Here is a 16,812-nt window from a genome sequence, read left to right as displayed (position 1 = left end):
CTCTAGATATGCATCAAAGGACTTGGGTTCGTATACACATTAACATGGACAAATGTGAAAAACTTTATGTTGAACAGAAAAAGTCAGACACAAAAGTGTGCATACTATATGATTCAAGAACAGGTAAATTTAATATGTGGGGATAGAAATCAGAACATTGGTTGCCTATAAAATGGTGGAGATTGACTGGAAGGGGAACTGGAAGGAGGGAACTTTGGAGGGTTATAAAAATATTCTATTTCTTTTTCCTTTTTTTGAGATGGAGTTTCGCTCTTGTTGCCCAGGCTGGAGTGCAATGGCGTGATCTCGGCTCACTGCAAACTCCGCCTCCCAGGTTCAAGTGAGTCTCCTGCCTCAGCCTCCAGAGTAGCTGGGATTACAGGCATCCGTCACCACACCCAGATAATTTTTTGTATTTTTAGTAGAGACAGGGCTTCTCCATGTTGGTCAGGCTGGTCTCTAATTCCCGACCTCAGGTGATCCACCCGCCTCGACCTCACAAAGCGCTGGGATTACAGGCGTGAGCCACTGCGCCCAGCCAAAATGTTCTATTTCTTGATGTGGGTGTTGGCTACATAGGTGTTTACATTTGTCAAAACTCATCTAATTATATACTTCCATCTCACTGTATATAAGTTTTACCTTTAAAAATCTTGGTTAGGGCCGGGCGTGGTGGCTCACGCCTGTAATCCCAGAGCTTTGGGAGGCCGAGGTGGGTGAATCACAAGGTCAGGAGTTCAAGACCACCCTAGTCAACATGGTGAAACCCCATCTCTACTAAAAATACAAAAAATTAGCCAGGCGTGGTGGCAGGCACCTGTAATCCCAGCTACTCGGGAGGCTGAGGCAGGAGAATTGCTTGAACCCAGGAGGCGGAGGTTGCAGTGAGCCAAGACTGCGCCACTGCACTCCAGTGTGGGCGACAGAGTGAGACTCCATCTCAAAAAAAAAAAATCTTGGCTAGGCTTGGTGGCTTACACCTGTAATCTTGGCAGCACCTTCGAGGCTAAGGTGGGAGGATCACTTGAAGCCAGGGGCTGGAGACCAGCCTTAGCAACATACCCACACCTCATCTCTATTTTATTATTTTAAAATTCCAAATAATTTTAAAATAAATATAAATCTCATCTTAAAAAAGACATTTCAATTTCAAATGTTCCATTATTTAGTTGAATAATTTTGAGGAAGTTAATCTCTCAGAACCAGTTTACTTTATCTATAAAGTGCAGCTACTAATGGCCTGGCACGGTGGCTCACGCCTGTAATCCCAGCACTTTGGGAGGCCGAGGTGGGTGGATCACCTGAGGTCATGAGTTCAAGACCAGCCTGGCCAATATGGTGAAACCCCGTCTCTACTAAAAATACAAAAATTAGCTGGGTGTGGTGGCACATGCCTATAATCCTAGTTACTCAGGAGGCTGGGGCAGGAGAATCACTGGAACCAGGGAGGCAGAAGCTGCAGTGAGCCAAGATGGCGCCACTACATTCCAGCCTGGGTGACAGAGCAAGACTCCGTCTCAAAAAAAAAAAAAAAAGTAGCTACTAATATATCTCAAGTGCTGGGGACTGTCTGTAATAGTATACAACAAAGTGGAGCACTATGCTTTGCAAATTATCATCCAATGAATGCTGAAGGAACTTTAAAAGTAAAGATAGGGAAGAAGTTAGTCTTATAATTCTCATAATTCCACAGATGCCGTTGGTATTCAGGAATACTATTCTTTAAAGACTATCAATATTCTACAAAGGGAAATTCACTTATAGTTCCCAATTGTGAATGAAAAGAAGTATCAATAGGCATGACCCAAAACCTTCTTCTACACAGTTAAACAAAATTTCTCAAGACCTGATTTAAGAGCAAACTTTTTAAACTGAGTACTTATAGCCGGGTGTGGAGGCTCATGTCTGTAATCCCAGCACTTTGGGAGGCCGAATTGGGCAGATCACTTGAGGTCAGGAGTTCGAGAACAGCCTGGCCAACATGGTGAAGCCCCATCTCTACTAAAAATACAAAAATTAGCCGAGTATGGTGGCAAGCACCTGTAATCCCAGCTACTCGAGAGGCTAAGGCACAAGAATCGCTTGGACCCGGGAGGCAGAGGTTGCAGTGAGATTAGATAGCACCACTGCACTCCAGCCTGGAAACAGAATGAGACTCCATCTCAAAAAAAAAAGAAAATAAAAATAAAATAAAATATAATAAAATAGAAATAAACTGAGTACTTGCTAGAACAAAGGCATAAGCCAGGTATGGAGGAAGGAGAGGAGGTTTCAAATCAAAATACTTGAGAGTAAATGAACTGCTCTTGTTACTTTACTATGTCAATTACAAAGCTTAAAATTCACACAAGCCACACGACATATTTAAGAATGCATGTGTTGGGCCAGGTGCGGTGGCTCACGCCTGTAATCCCAGCACTTTGGGAGGCCGAGGCGGGCGGAGGTCAGGAGATCGAGACCATCCTGGCTAACACGGTGAAACCCCGTCTCTACTAAAAATACAAAAAAATTAGTCAGGCGTGGTGGCAGGCGCCTGTAGTCCCAGCCACTCCCAGCTCCTCCCTGTAGTCCCAATTACTCGGGAGGCTGAGGCAGGAGAATGGCGTGAACCTGGGAGGCAGAGCTTGCAGTGAGCCGAGATCACGCCACTGCACTCTAGCCTGGGTGACAGAGTGAGAGTCTGTCTCAAAAAACAAAAACAAAAAAACAAAAAAAGAATGCATGTGTGGAGGTCAGGAGATCGAGACCATCCTGGCTAACATGGTGAAACCCCGTCTCTACTAAAAATACAAAAAAAAAAAATTAGCCAGGCGTGGTGGCACGCGCCTATAGTCCCAGCTACTCAGGAGGCTGAGGCAGGAGAATCACTTGAACCTGGGAGGTGGAGGTTGCAGTGAGCCGAGATCACGCCACTGCACTCCAGCCTGGGCGACAGAGGGAGACTCCGTATGAAAAAAATAACGCATGTGTGTATACACATGCACATGTTCACTCAAATTGGAAATGAGTCAAACCACTGCTTTTTCTCAAAAAGCCTTCTGTATTCTCAAAATAAGAAACTTGGGGCCAGGCGTGGTGGCTCACGCCTGTAATCCCAGCACTTTGGGAAGCAGAGGTGGGCAGATCACTTGAGGCCAGGAGTTTGAGACCAGCCTGGCCAACATGACAAAACCCCGTCTCTACTAAAAATACAAAAATTAGCCAGGCATGGGGGTGGGCGCCTGTAATCGCAGCTACTTAGCTCAGGAGGCCGAGGCAGGAGAATGGCTTGAGCCCGGGGTGGGCGGGGAGGGCGTGCACAGAGGCTGCAGTGAGCCAACATCATCGGGCCATTGCACTCCAGCCTGGGCGACAGAGCAAGACTCCATCTCAAAAAAAAGAAAAAAGAAAAAAAAGAAACTATTTTGTTCAAATGGAATTAATCTTACAGCTGAGAGTACATCTCAGACTTCTCTGTATTTTACCAGAAAGAAAAACAGAGCTTGAAAAGAAATATCACAGGCAAAGTTTAATAGCCTCTCCTATCAATCTCAAATTATTTATTAGTCTGTGGAAATCATGATGAAAAGCAAATTTTTCTGAGATACTTCTATATCTGAACATTATTTCTTCAGCAAGCATTCAACAATTCTTGTTTCTATTCTTCTCTTTTCTAATTCAATTCTGTTTGGTTTCTAAGTTAAGAAGTGTGTTGCATTTGCATAAATGGTAACTATTCTGAGATACTATTCATAACTATACATTTGAATTCTGTAAAGTACCATTCATAACTTCAAACAGAACAGGAAAAAACACTCATTCAACTTTACCTTAATGGTGACTAAGACATGAATGATTATAATGTTATATTGTACAGAGTTGGCCAAAAGAGAATGAAGTCTTCAAATGTTACCACTACCTTGTCATTAATTTATGAATGCCCAGAGGAACTAAGGACCACTGCCTTGACCAATCCGCCTGTCACAAAAAATACTGAGCTTAGAAAAGCATGCCCATTCTAAACATGTTTTTTGGAGTTATGAAGTGTTTATGCAGGGACATCAAGAGATACATCTTAGCCATGAAGCTCAAAAATTAGCAAGAATCCTGACAAGTTCTGGCAAGTTCTTTATATAAGCAATGCTGGTTATCCTTTAAGTGTTAAACTTTTCAGCTATGAGCTTTTCCGAGAAACAGTCTTTCATGCAAGGTAGGTAGTAATAGTCCAGTAGTTCTTTACTCTATGTAATCTTAATCAGTGGTAGAAATTAAATTTACATAGATCTGCATAAATAATTCAGCTATCTGTCCTGCTCTAATATATTTAAACCAAATAAAATAAAACTTGAACAGAATAAAAATAATGGGGCTATTTTTAAATGGTCACCTCCTGATTTTTCTCATTTTCTTATCCAAAGTCAGGGACAGGAACTGCATAACCAGAAAGAAGGAGAAAAAGGAGAACATGCACCTGAGGACATCTATAATCACTTTCCTCTATTGCTCCACCACTCCTACCCCTATTGATACAGTAGCTCTCAACGGGGAAATCTATCCCCCCAGGATAAAAGTAACAATATCTGGAGACATTTCTGGTTATCACAACTGGGGCAGAGGGGGTGCTATTGGCATCCAGTCATCCAGTGAGTAGAGACCAGGGATGCTGCTTAAGTATTCCTGGTCAGACCATGAAATGGAAGAGGAGCACACAAGAATGAAGCAGAATACAGAGGCCATAATTAAAGCATTATTAGTATCTCACGCCTGTAATCCCAGTACTTTGGAAGGCCGAGGTGGGCAAATCACTTGAGGTCAAGAGTTCGAGATCAGCCTGGCCAACATGGTGAAACCCCGTCTCTACTAAAAATACAAAATTAGGCTGGGCGTGGTGGCTCACATCCATAATCCCAGCAATTTGGGAGGCTGAGGTGGGTAGATCACCTGAGGTCAGGAGTTCTAGACCAGCCTGACCAACACAGTGAAACCCCATCTCTACTAAAAATGCAAAAATTAGCCAGGCATGGTGGCACATGCCTGTAATCCCAGTTACTCGGGAGGCTGAGGCAGGAGACTCGCCCTGAACCTGGGAGGCAGAAGTTGCAGTGAGCCGAGATCATGCCATTGTTCTAGCCTGGGCAGCAAGAGCAAAACTCTGTCTCAGAAAACAAAAACAAAAACAAAAACAAAATTAGCCAGGCATGGTGGCACGCACCTGTAATCCCAGCTGCTACTAGTAAGGCTGAGGCAGTAGAATCCCTTGAACCCAGGAGGCAGAGGTTACAGTGAGCCGAGATCACGCCACTGCACTCCAGCATGGGCGGCAGAGTGAGACTCCATCTCAAACAACAACAACAAAAAGGGGGTGAGGGGTCTGGGCATGGTGGCTTATGCTTATCCCTGTAATCTCAGCACTTTAGGGGGCCAAGGCAGCAGGATGGCTTGAGCTCAGTTTAAGACCAGCCTGGGCAACATAGTGAGACCTCGTCTCTAAAAAATTTAACAAATTAGGTGGGCATGGTAGCGCTCACATGTAGTCCCAGCTATTTGGGAGGCTAAGGCAAGAGGAGGACTGCTTGAGCCTAGGAGGTTGAGGCTGCAGTGAGTGAGCTGTGATACTGCCATTGCACTCAAGCCAGGGCAACAGAGTGAGACCCTGTCTCAAATAATAACAATAATAATTTTTCCCATTCCCTAGTCCAATCACACACTGACTCCACCTGCAACTCTTGATACAGTTTCTCATCCTTTGTATCTCCAAAACAGTGAAGGTACCATTCTTAGGAACTATGGAGCCACCCCAAGTAGGTGGATGAATTCAGGCCCTCAAACCAGGCAGCTACTTGGTTTCTTAAAGGACAAAATTCCACAATCCATGCTGTCATGGGGCTTTCTTCTAAAGAGAAAAAATAATTCTTCATCCTCCAACAATACCAGTCCACCTCACTCTACAGTAGAGATGTCCGAGAAAACTAAGAGTAGCCTGAGTTTTGAAATTGTGCTAGTAGAGGCCCTTGGCCATTTAAAGAAACCACCCGAATTCATATGGCTGGTAAACAGAAGTTTCTCATATAGCATACACTTAAAATAAAAATACTCAAAATTAAATGTATTTTAGTAAACTCCTTACACCAAGATGTGCAAATTGTGGAAGCTTCATAAATTAAAAATAAACAAAATTTTGACCCAAATCCCACTAACAGTTTTTACCTCATTCTAAAGAATACTCTAGGCTGGGCGCGGTGGTTCATGCCTGTAATCCCAGAACTTTGGGAGGCCGAGGTGGGCGGATCATGAGGTCAGGAAATCGAGACCATCCTGGCTAACAAGGTGAAACCCTGTCTCTACTAAAAATACAAAACAAAAAATTAGCCAGGCATGGTGGCGGGCACCTGTAGTCCCAGCTACTCGGGAGGCTGAGGCAGGAGAATGGCGTGAACTCGGGAGGCGGAGGTTGCAGTTAGCCGAGATCACGCCACTGCACTCCAGCCTGGATGACAGAGCGAGACTCTGTCTCAAAAAAAAAAAAAAAAAAAAAAAAAAAATACTCTAAAGGAAAAAAATCAGCTTTAAAATTTGGCAAACATGGCCGGGTGTGGTGGCTAATGCCTGTAATCCCAGCACTTTGGGAGGCCAAGGCAGGTGGATCACCTGAGGTCAAGAGTTCAAGACCACCCTGGCCAACTTGGAGAAACCCCGTCTCTACTAAAAATACAAAACTTAGCCGGGCGTGGTGGCAGATGCCTGTAATCCCAGCTACTCAGGAGGCTGAGGCAGGAGAATTGTTTGAACCCAGGAGGCAGAGGTAGCAGTGAGCCAAGATTGCGCCATTGTACTCCAGGCTGGGTAATAAGAGCGAAACTTGGTCTCAAAAAAAAAAAAAAAATTGGCAAACATGAATCTACAGATCTGCATTTGATTTGTTTTTCTCTGAATTATATGCAAAAAGTACAATTCTCTTAAATGCTATACAAAAAATGATGAGCAAAGACCCTACAAATTACTATTTAAAGAAGAGGTGGGGGCAGGGCATGAAGTATCACACCTGTAATCTCAACACTTTGGGGAGGCCAAGGCGGGAAGATCACTTGAAGGCAGAAGTTTGAGACCAGCCTGGCAACATTTCGAGAGCCCATCTCTACTGTTTAAAAAAAGAAAAAAAGAAAATAAAAGAAATAAAATTTTTAAAATTAAAAACAAAAGAGGTGGAGGGTGTCATTCTAAAATTTCAGAGACTAGTGAAGATATTAAAGCATAAATTGTGGTACTTAAGAAAAATGCTTATCAGGCACATTTTAATCACAGTAAGATTTCTGTATGACAGAAACAACAAAAGGTGTCTTCTATGTAATATTGTTTTTAGGACACATGACTTTGAAATTAACTGGGCTATACAATATTTTTCCTTGTAATTGCTCTTGTTATCATGTAATTTTGTTTGTTTGTTTGTTTGTTTGTTTGAGACAGAGTCTTGCTCTGTCTCCCAGGCTGGAGTGCAGTGGCGTGATCTCAGCTCACTGCAACCTCCGCCTCCCGGATTCAAGCGATTCTCCTGCTTCAGCCTCCTGAGTAGCTGGGATTATAGGCGTGCACCACCACACCCGGCTAATTTTTGTATTTTTAGTAGAGACGGGGTTTCACCATGTTGGTCAGGCTGGTCTCGAACTCCTGACCTTGTGATCTGCCCGCCTCGGCCTCCCAGAGTGCTGGGATTACAGGCTTGAGCCGCCGCGCCTGGCCTATCACGTAAGTTTTACCTATAGAGATCTACAGTCCCTTCACTTTATCTCCAAAATGCAAAGGTTGTGAAAAATAAATTTTTCATTATTCATTTGGAGGCAAAACCTGACAAGAAATGACATAAGGCTAATGACAGCACAGTATTTATTTATCCCAGTTAGTATGAACATCCAGACATTTTACTACAGAAATAATAAAATACATCTGATTTAAAAAGTGCTGTCCTGACCTCTCTGGGGTATTACATAACACATAGTACCATATTTCTTTTCTAAAACCCCAAAATCCAAAAATTTTTAAATTCAGATATACATTTGGTCCCAAGAACTTTTTTTTTGGTGCCAAGGATTTTGAATAAGGTACTGTGGACCGGTATACTAATTAAGACTAATTATTTTACAGAAAATATAACATATTGGGAATGAATGTATTAATAGAGCTTCACGTGCAATAAATTCAGTGTCTTCACAACTATCACATACACACAATCCTGGAAAATAAAGCATAAAAAGACTTAACATGTCAAAAGCCAAACACATTATTATGTGTTTTTCAAGTGATGGTGATATTTGCATCCTCTAATATCTAAATCAATTCCTTAGGTTGAAATCACAGTTAAAATATAGCTAAAGACTCAGCTGGGCGTGGTGGCTCACGCCTGTAATCCCAGCACTTCCGGAGGCCGCAGCAGGTGATCAACCGAGGTCAGGAGTTTGAGACCAGCCTGGCCAACATGGCAAAACCCCATCTCTACTAAAAATACAAAAATTAGCCAGGCGTGGCAGTGCATGCCTGTAGTCCCAGATACTTGGGAGGCTGAGGCAGGAGAATCGCCCGAACCTGGGAGGCGGAGGTTGCAGTAAGCCGAGATCACGCCACCGCGCTCCAGCCTGGGTGACTGATATATATATAATATATAGATTATATTTTACATATATAACCCATACATTATAGATGATATATATTATATATAATCTATATATTATATTTACATATAATCTACATTTATATATTATATAAATTTTATGTTACATATATTATATATTATATATAACATATATATAAAATATAGATTATATATATAATATAATCTATATAGAGAGATTTTTTTTTGAGACGGAGTCTCGCTCTGTCGCCCATGCTGGAGTGCAGTGGTGCGATCTCGGTTCACTGCAAACTCCGCCTCCCGGGTTCACACCATTCTCCTGCCTCAGCTTCCCGAGTAGCCGGGACTACAGGCGCCCGCCACCACGCCCGGCTACTTTTTGTATTTTTAATAGAGACGTAGTTTCACCGTGTTAGCCAGGATGGTCTCGATCTCCCGACCTCGTGATCCACCCGCCTCGGCCTCCCAGAGTGCTGGGATTACAGGCGTGAGTCACCATGCCCGGCCTATAATATATATTTTATATAAATATATATATTTAATATATATTTATATAAATATGTTTAATAGATATACAAATATAAATATATATTTATATAAATATATTTATATAAATATATATAAATATATATTCATATAAATATATTTATATAAATATATATCATATATTATATAATATATGTTATATAATATATAATATATAATATATATTTTATATAATATATGATATATATTTTATATTTTTATACAATATATAATGTATATCATTATATTATATAATGTATATCATTATATTATATAATGTATATCATTATATAATATAATGTATATCATTATATTATATAATGTATATTATATAATGTATATTATATTATATAATGTATATTATATTATATAATGTATATTATATATTATATATTTATTTTATATTCTTATGTTATATATATATTTTATATATAAGACCGAATTAGTAATATGCTGAGAAAAAGAATAATCCATTGTAAATAATTTACTCAATAAAATGCTCTGATTTTTAAACAACTATTCTCAGAGGGTTTAAGATTTAAAATTATTTCATTCTAGAAGAAAACTGAACAAATTACAATTGACTTTTTCTATGAAAGTAGAGCCTGGGACATGGATAGAGACAGGAATAGCTCTTAAAGATATCTGAACAAGAAAAAGTTTCACAGTTCTTTCCTTCCTTCCTCCTGTAGTTGCTGCTTTTCTGGTTTTAGAATTTCAAACAAAGAAATACATACTGGCTCCACTGCTAAGAAACGCCCTCTTTCTCAGTAACTTCCTCTTCCAATTTTCTTCTCCACTATTGACATATGAGAACAATACCCATAGCCGTCCCTACTATTCTGATTAACCAAAAGCTCTGAGGTTTGGAAAAATTAAGGGCAGCAAGTTATTGCACCCAACTACCGCCTACCCCAAATCCACAATCTTCACTCATTAGAAGTCAAATAACAGGTTGCACAAAGAAAGGGATATTAAGCTTAATCAGAGGTGGGCTATTGAACCTTTCACCCAAGAAATCCAAAGAAATTTGAACAAATGGGAAATTTCTCCCATCCCAAGAAAATGTGGCCCTCTGATGGAGGAGAAGAAGCGAATGGGCTGGCACCACTCTGAACCAAAGTCTAGTCTATATACACCAATAGCTGCTGAACTTTTTCTATAGGCAACCCCACCAGGATTCAAATGGAGCTCTCTGAGGTCCTGACACACACTTCAAAGGGACTTTTACGACTTACAAATAGTTCTTTCCAACTTACAGACTGAATAAAGGGGCTGGACTTATAATTAACCTTCCAGAGATCAAGACGGTCCCCATGCCAGAAGTCAAATCACATATCTGAGGCCAGACCTCTGCCCCCATTTGTAACAAGGCAAACTTCCCTAACACTATCTTTTGAGTGGGCAGTGACTTCCCCCTTGCCCAGTGATTCTCAGAGGAAACAATTTAGTTAAGTAACCTCTGCCCTTTACTGTGCGACCTTGGGCAAATTACTTAACTCCTCTGAAACTCAGTTTCCTTATGTGTAAATTCTCAAGAGTCACTGTAAAAAAATAAGAACATATGCCTAAGCAAGGGTTGACACCTAGTAGGGCTGCCATAAAAGTTCTTCCTCTTCCTTCTAACCCTCCTGAATTCTGGACCTAAATTCCAATCAGAGCCCCAAGGGGCTCCAAGGAGTCCTTCCTCTTCTCCGGTTCTATGGACAACCGTATTAAAACTTTCCCTCTCAGAGGCTCTAGGATTCCTGGAGAACCAAGAGGACCCCAACTCACCCCATCATGGTCTGGGTAGCACCCACGTCCTCCTTGGAACAGCCCCTTTAGACAACTCTCCTCCTTACTCTGCAGACTATCCTGTACGCGCGCGCGCGCGCGCACACACACACACACACACACACACACACGCACACACACACACACAGTGTCCTCCTTAATTTAGCAGGCCGGGGCCTCAACGAGCACCTCAATTACTTCATGGTCCAGAGATGGAAACTGAGGCTCAGCCTGGGGAAGAACTTGTCCAAGGTCTCAGACAACAGCTGGGACCCAACTCCTGTACATACATCTGCCGACGAAACCCTCGTTTTACACAGGGGGTAAACTAAGGCCTAGAGAGGAAAGTGACTTGCTCAAGATCACACAGCGAGCTGATGGCAAAACCAGGTCAGGCCGGGACACTCATAGTCCCTCAGACTTGTGGACCCCTCCAAGTTTCCGAAGGGGACTTCGGGTCACTCCCTCCCTCCCTGAGGGGGTGGGGTGGACTAAAACGCCACCCCGCGCTGACCGCTCGCCCGGCCTCTGCCAGTCCGCAGTAGGAGTCGCGGCACCCAGTCCCCCGAGACCTTGCACGGCTCGGGAAGAGCGGCCCGGCCGGGGCCCGCGCCTCCCAGCGGGGTCTACCCAAGGGGACTTGTTGCTCACCTGGCCTCCCGCAGTCGCCGTCAGCGACAGGAAGGGTCGGCCGGCCGCCCAGTCTCCGCACAGAGTGTGCTCCCGCGGACCGCCTCGCGGGCTGCCAAACGGCCGGACCCCCTCAGCGCGCTACGCCCCCAGCCGCGCTCGCCCGGCCTGTGTCCGCCATTACGCGATTCCCCGCCCTGGGACGCAGCCACACCCCGCCAATGGCCCTGATTGGCTCACTGCCCCACCCACCCGGGGCTTCGGGGCATTCCATTGGCCTGAGTAAAACGCCAGTTAAATAACTACGCAAAAGACGTACTCACGGGTACCCTCCCCAGAGCTCCACCCGGGCGACTTCCGCAATCGGAGTAAACAGCGGGGTGCAAACCAAGTGAAGTGGGGGGTGGAGATTAAGGTAAACCGACTCCTAAATTCAAAATAGGGAAAGCTCACCTAAGAAAGTGTAAAAACTCGTACAAAGTGTGTTGAAAGATGAATTCTTCTTGTTAGCCTTGAAAGAACCGCTAGATTTAGTGAAAGGAAGGGGCCAAGCCCGTAAACTTTCTGTGGACACCCCTCAAGTTGCGCATAGTGTTGTCCCTTCACTCCGGTCTCAGCCAGGGCAGAAAGTAGGGTGGGGAGAGTGAGTCACAAGCTCTATCCCGTCCTGCACAGTCCATCCGGGGCAAGGCCCGGGTCCTGGGAATGGGGGATAGTACTGAAAAGCCATGGTCAAGTGAGCGGAACCCTGGTTCAGCCACTTCACTCTGCGACCTCAGACAACTTCCAGAATTTATCTGGGTCTCAGTTTGTCCTTCTGCAAAATAGGAGCAGTCGTCTGTGCCTCACATGCGGGAGTGGTTGTTGAGGACTCATGCATGAGTGGGGAATATGCTCGTCTTGTTGATTATAAAAGGCTGCAGCTGGCCGGGCGCGGTGGTTCATGCCTGTAATCCCAGCACTTTGGGAGGTTGAGGCGGGCGGATCACCTGAGGTCAGGAGTTCGAGACCAGCCTGACCAACTTGGAGAAACCCCCATCTCTACTAAAAATACAAAATTACGCAGGCGTGGTGGCGCATGCCTGTAATGCCAGCTACTCAGGAGGCTGAGGCGGACAATCGCTTGAACCCGGGAGGCGGAGGTTGCAGTGAGCCGAGGTCACGCCATTGCACTCCAGCTTGGGCAACAAGAACGAAACCCCATCTCAAAAAAAAAAAAAAAAAAAAAAAAAAAAGGCCGGGCGCGGTGGCTCACGCCTGTAATCCCAACACTTTGGGAGGCCAAGGCGAGGCGGGCGGATTACTTGAGGTCAGGAGTTGAAGACCAGTCTGGCCAAGTGAAACCCCGCCTCTAGGCGGATCACCTGAGGTCAGGTGTTTGAAACCAGCCTGGCCAACATGGTGAAACCCCATCTCTACTAAAAATACAAAAAATTAGCCGGGCATGGTGGCACATGCCTGTAATCCCAGCTACTCCAGAGGCTGAAGCAAGAGAATCGCTTCAACCTGGGAGGCAGAGGTTGCGGTGAGCCGAGATCGCGCCATTGCACTCTAGCCTGGGCAACAAGGGCAAAACTCTGTCTCCAAAAAAGAAAAAAGAAACCCCGCCTCTATTAAAAACACAAAAATTAGCTGGGCGTGGTGGTGCGCGCCTGTAATCCCAGCTACTTGGGAGGCAGGAGAATCGCTTGAACCTGGTTGGTGGATGTTGCAGTGAGCCAAGATCATGCCACTGCACTCCAGCCTGGGAGACAGAGCGAGTCTCAAAAAGAAAAAAAAATGCCACAGCTAGATAGAAATGTGACAAATTAACATGTTAGCAAAGATACCTCACTTAATTCTCTATGGCAACCCTGTATGGCAGGTATTACCCTCATTTTTGCAGAAGAGAAAACTGAGTCTTCCTGAAGTTGCATGACTTACCCAGGGTCCTTCAGGGACTTTGAAACAGCCCCGGAACTCAAACCTGTTTCTTTTGGTTTCCATTCCTGTATTTCTCCCTTTCAGGCCTGGTATCATATGAGAATGACTTCCCTCCCCTCCCCTCCACTCTTCCCTCGCCCATCCCCTTAGCATTCCAGGAAAGGTCTTAAGGGTGCCAGGTCAGTCCCTCATCTCTCTGATCAACGTAGACTTGGGCACAGACCACCCCCCAGCTACTGTTAACCACCAGGGTTCCTGAGGAAAAGTGACACTAGGGGTGTGCCCAGGCTGTTTCTGGGGTCCTAGGAGTCAGGACGTGGAAAGGGGGTGACAGATGGGTCGAGAACCTACACAGAATCTCAAACGAGGACGCAGAGGCTCAGAGGCGGGCCGTGATGCCACTGTGAGCCCTCAGCAGGGCCGCCTCCATGCCAGGACTTAAATCCAGGTTTCTCTGCTCTCAGAACAGGGCTCTTTTCACCACAGGATTGTTTTTCCCAGAAGAGCTGCTTGGCTGTAATTCCTAGTCCTTTTCCCTCCCTGGAAAGGAAGGAGGCCAAGAAGGGAGTGGGAGGGGAAGCAGCCTAAGACTTCAGAAGGGCAGAGACAGCCAAGGGGGTGGTGCCAGCAGGGCCCCGGTGCCATCCGAATTGGTGTCCTCCGGGCTCAAACTGGGACATGTGGTCTGACAACCAAGGACTATTTAAATCCTGGCTGTGGCTGTTGGGTGCTGGGAGGCAGCTGTGCAGAAAGCAGTGGCTTTGGGGTTAAGCAGACCTGAGATCGAGTCCTAGCACCACCACTTTCTAGCTCTCTGAGCCTCACCTACCTCTTCTCTGAAATGATGACAAAAGGGCAGTTGTGAGGATTCAATTAGTTAATTGTAGCGTTAATGAGTCATGTGTATAAAGTGCCTGGTAGCTATTTATTCATTCATGGATTCATCCATTCAATAAAAAATTATTAAGCACCTACCACATAGAGGGCAGCCTGACAGTGGCGTAGCTACAATAGCAAGCAAAACAGACTCAGACCCTCATGGAACTTAAAGTCTGGGAAGGAAGAAAGTTGTTAACCAAGTGATCAGACAAATCAAAAACAGAAACTGAGATAAGGAAGCAGAAGGTAAAGTGCAATGTGTTTATGAGAGTGAATGTCAGGGGATGGGGTGGGGTCAAAGGAGACTTTCCTGAAGAGATGATGTCTGAGGTGAGTTGATGAATGGGGGTTCATTTACTCTTTTTTTTTTTTGGAGACAGTCTCGCTCTGTCACCCAGGCTGCAACCCACGCTGGAGTGCAGTGACAATCTCGGCTCACTGCAACCTCCGCCTCCCGGGTTCAAGCGATTCTTGTGCCTCAGCCTCCTGAGTAGCTGGGATTACAGGCGTGTGCCACCACACCCAGCTAATTTTTGTATGTTTAGTAGAGATGGGGTTTCGCCATGTTGCCCAGGCTGGTCTCAAACTCCTGATCTCAAGTGATCCACCTGCCTTGGCCTCCCAAAGTGCTGGGATTACAGGCATGAGCCACCACACCTGGCCTGGGGTTCATCCATTCTTGAATGAGCAAGAGGTTGGGAGAAGCGTTGCAGGCCAAGGGAAAGGGTGTGGAAAGGCATGGAAGCCCATGGGGGTGGTGGCAGTGGGGAGGAAGGGTGGAGCACTCAGGGCCTGTGGGCCACCAGGAAAAGTATCATGGTTGTTGATGAATGACTGAGGATGTTACAGGGGAGGAAACTCAGCTTTGAAAGTGGGGGCTCGCCTGTAATCCCAGCACTTTGGGAGGCCAAGGTGGGAGGATCACTTGAGGCCAGGAGTTTGAGACCAGCCTGGGCAACAAAGTAAGATCCCCATCTCATTTATTTAAAAACGTAATAAATAAATAAATAGATAAGAAAGTAGTGCTGTTCACCAAGGGTCTCTGTACTTTTCTCATAGTCCCTGAAAGAATGCAAGCTTTGAGGCAGACCGACCTGGGTTTGAATCTTAGCTCTGCCAACTCACCGAGGATTGTGTGACCTGAACAGTCATCAAACCTCACTGTGTCTCAGCTACGCTTCTAAGGAATGGGGATAACAATAGAGGGTCATAAGGTGGGGGTGAGGATTTAATGGGAAATATATGTAAATTGTCTGGCATATAAAAGTCGCTCGGTAAACAATGCTTGGTCTTCCCAGCATGGAGGGAAGTGAGCCTGAGGCAGCAGTTGGAGCAGATGGTTTGGGTTCAAGCTGATACAGACATCCATGAACTGGACAAGTTGTCATCTAAACTTAATTTTTTTTTTTTTTTTTTTGGACAGGATTTTAATCTGTCACCCAGGCTGGCTTGCAGTGGTGCAATCATGGCTCATTGCAGCCTTGAACTCCTGGGCTCAAGCAATCCTTCCACCTCAGCCCCCCAAATAGCTGGGACTACAGGTGCATGCCACTATGCCCGGCTGATTTTTTTTGTTTTGTTTTTTAGAGATGAAGTCTCCCTATGTTGCCCAGCTTGGTCTCAAACTCCTGGGCTCAAACGATCCTCCCACCTCAGTCTCCCAAAGTACTAGGATTACAGGCATGAGCCACTGTGCCCGGCCTGAATTGTCATACGAGACTTTGGAGCCAGACAAACCTGGATTTGAATCACTATTATACCACTTCCTAGCTGTGTGACTTTGGGCAGGTGACTTCACCTCTCTGAGCCTCAATTTCCTTATCGATAAAATGAAAATCATAATTGTTTTTATTTAATAATTTTAAAAAATAGAGATGGGGTCGGCCAGGTGCAGTGGCTCACACCTGTAATCCCAGCACTTTGGGAGGCCGAGGCGGGCGGATCACGAGGTCAGGAGATCGAGATCATCCTGGCTAACACGGTGAAACCCCATCTCTACTAAAAATACAAAAAATTAGCCACGCATGGTGGCCGGCACCTGTAGTCCCAGCTACTCAGGAGGCTGAGGCAGGAGAATGGCGTAGACCCGGGAGGCAGAAGTTGCAGTGAGCCGAGATCGCAGCACTACACTCCAGCCTGGGCAACAGAGTGAGACTTCGTCTCCAAAAAAAAATAGAAATGGGGTCTTGCTGTGTTGCCCAGGCTGGTCTAGGACTCCTGGACTCAGCACCTCAGCCTCCCAAAGTGCTGGGATTACAGGTGTGAGCCACCAGGCCTGGCCATAATTGTTTTTATTTTCCAGATATGTTCAAATTAAATGTGATCATAAATATGAAACACTTAGCACAGTGATTGCTTGAAGGTTGTCCCAAAATAGGAGCCTTAATTTTTCCTTTTAGGCAATGCAGATAAAGAAGTTGCTTTCAGAGTGGGAGGTGGTATTGTGCATTTAGTGGTGATATTAATAAGGACCAACA

At 44.9% G+C, this 16,812-nt stretch overlaps 1 protein-coding gene across 2 annotated transcripts in view; it reads right to left on the bottom strand.

Annotated features, from left to right (window-relative positions):
• WASF2 (WASP family member 2) overlaps nucleotides 1-11,778 on the bottom strand; it is an 84,976-nt gene extending 73,198 nt beyond the window's left edge. The window contains exon 1 of one of the 2 annotated variants that reach the window (XM_016957207.3): nucleotides 11,555-11,778. The gene's annotated coding sequence lies outside the window, so the exon portion shown is untranslated. Of the gene's footprint in view, nucleotides 1-10,903; nucleotides 11,011-11,554 lie in introns of those variants that run through there. The other variant, XM_024357298.3, reaches the window with a different exon arrangement.
• Between the last annotated feature and the right edge of the window lie 5,034 nt (nucleotides 11,779-16,812).

Source organism: Pan troglodytes, chromosome 1, assembly GCF_028858775.2.
Source record: "Pan troglodytes isolate AG18354 chromosome 1, NHGRI_mPanTro3-v2.0_pri, whole genome shotgun sequence".
NCBI lineage: Eukaryota > Metazoa > Chordata > Mammalia > Primates > Hominidae > Pan > Pan troglodytes.
Note: the sequence above shows the minus strand (reverse complement) of the source record. Positions and strands in the feature narration are given on the sequence as shown.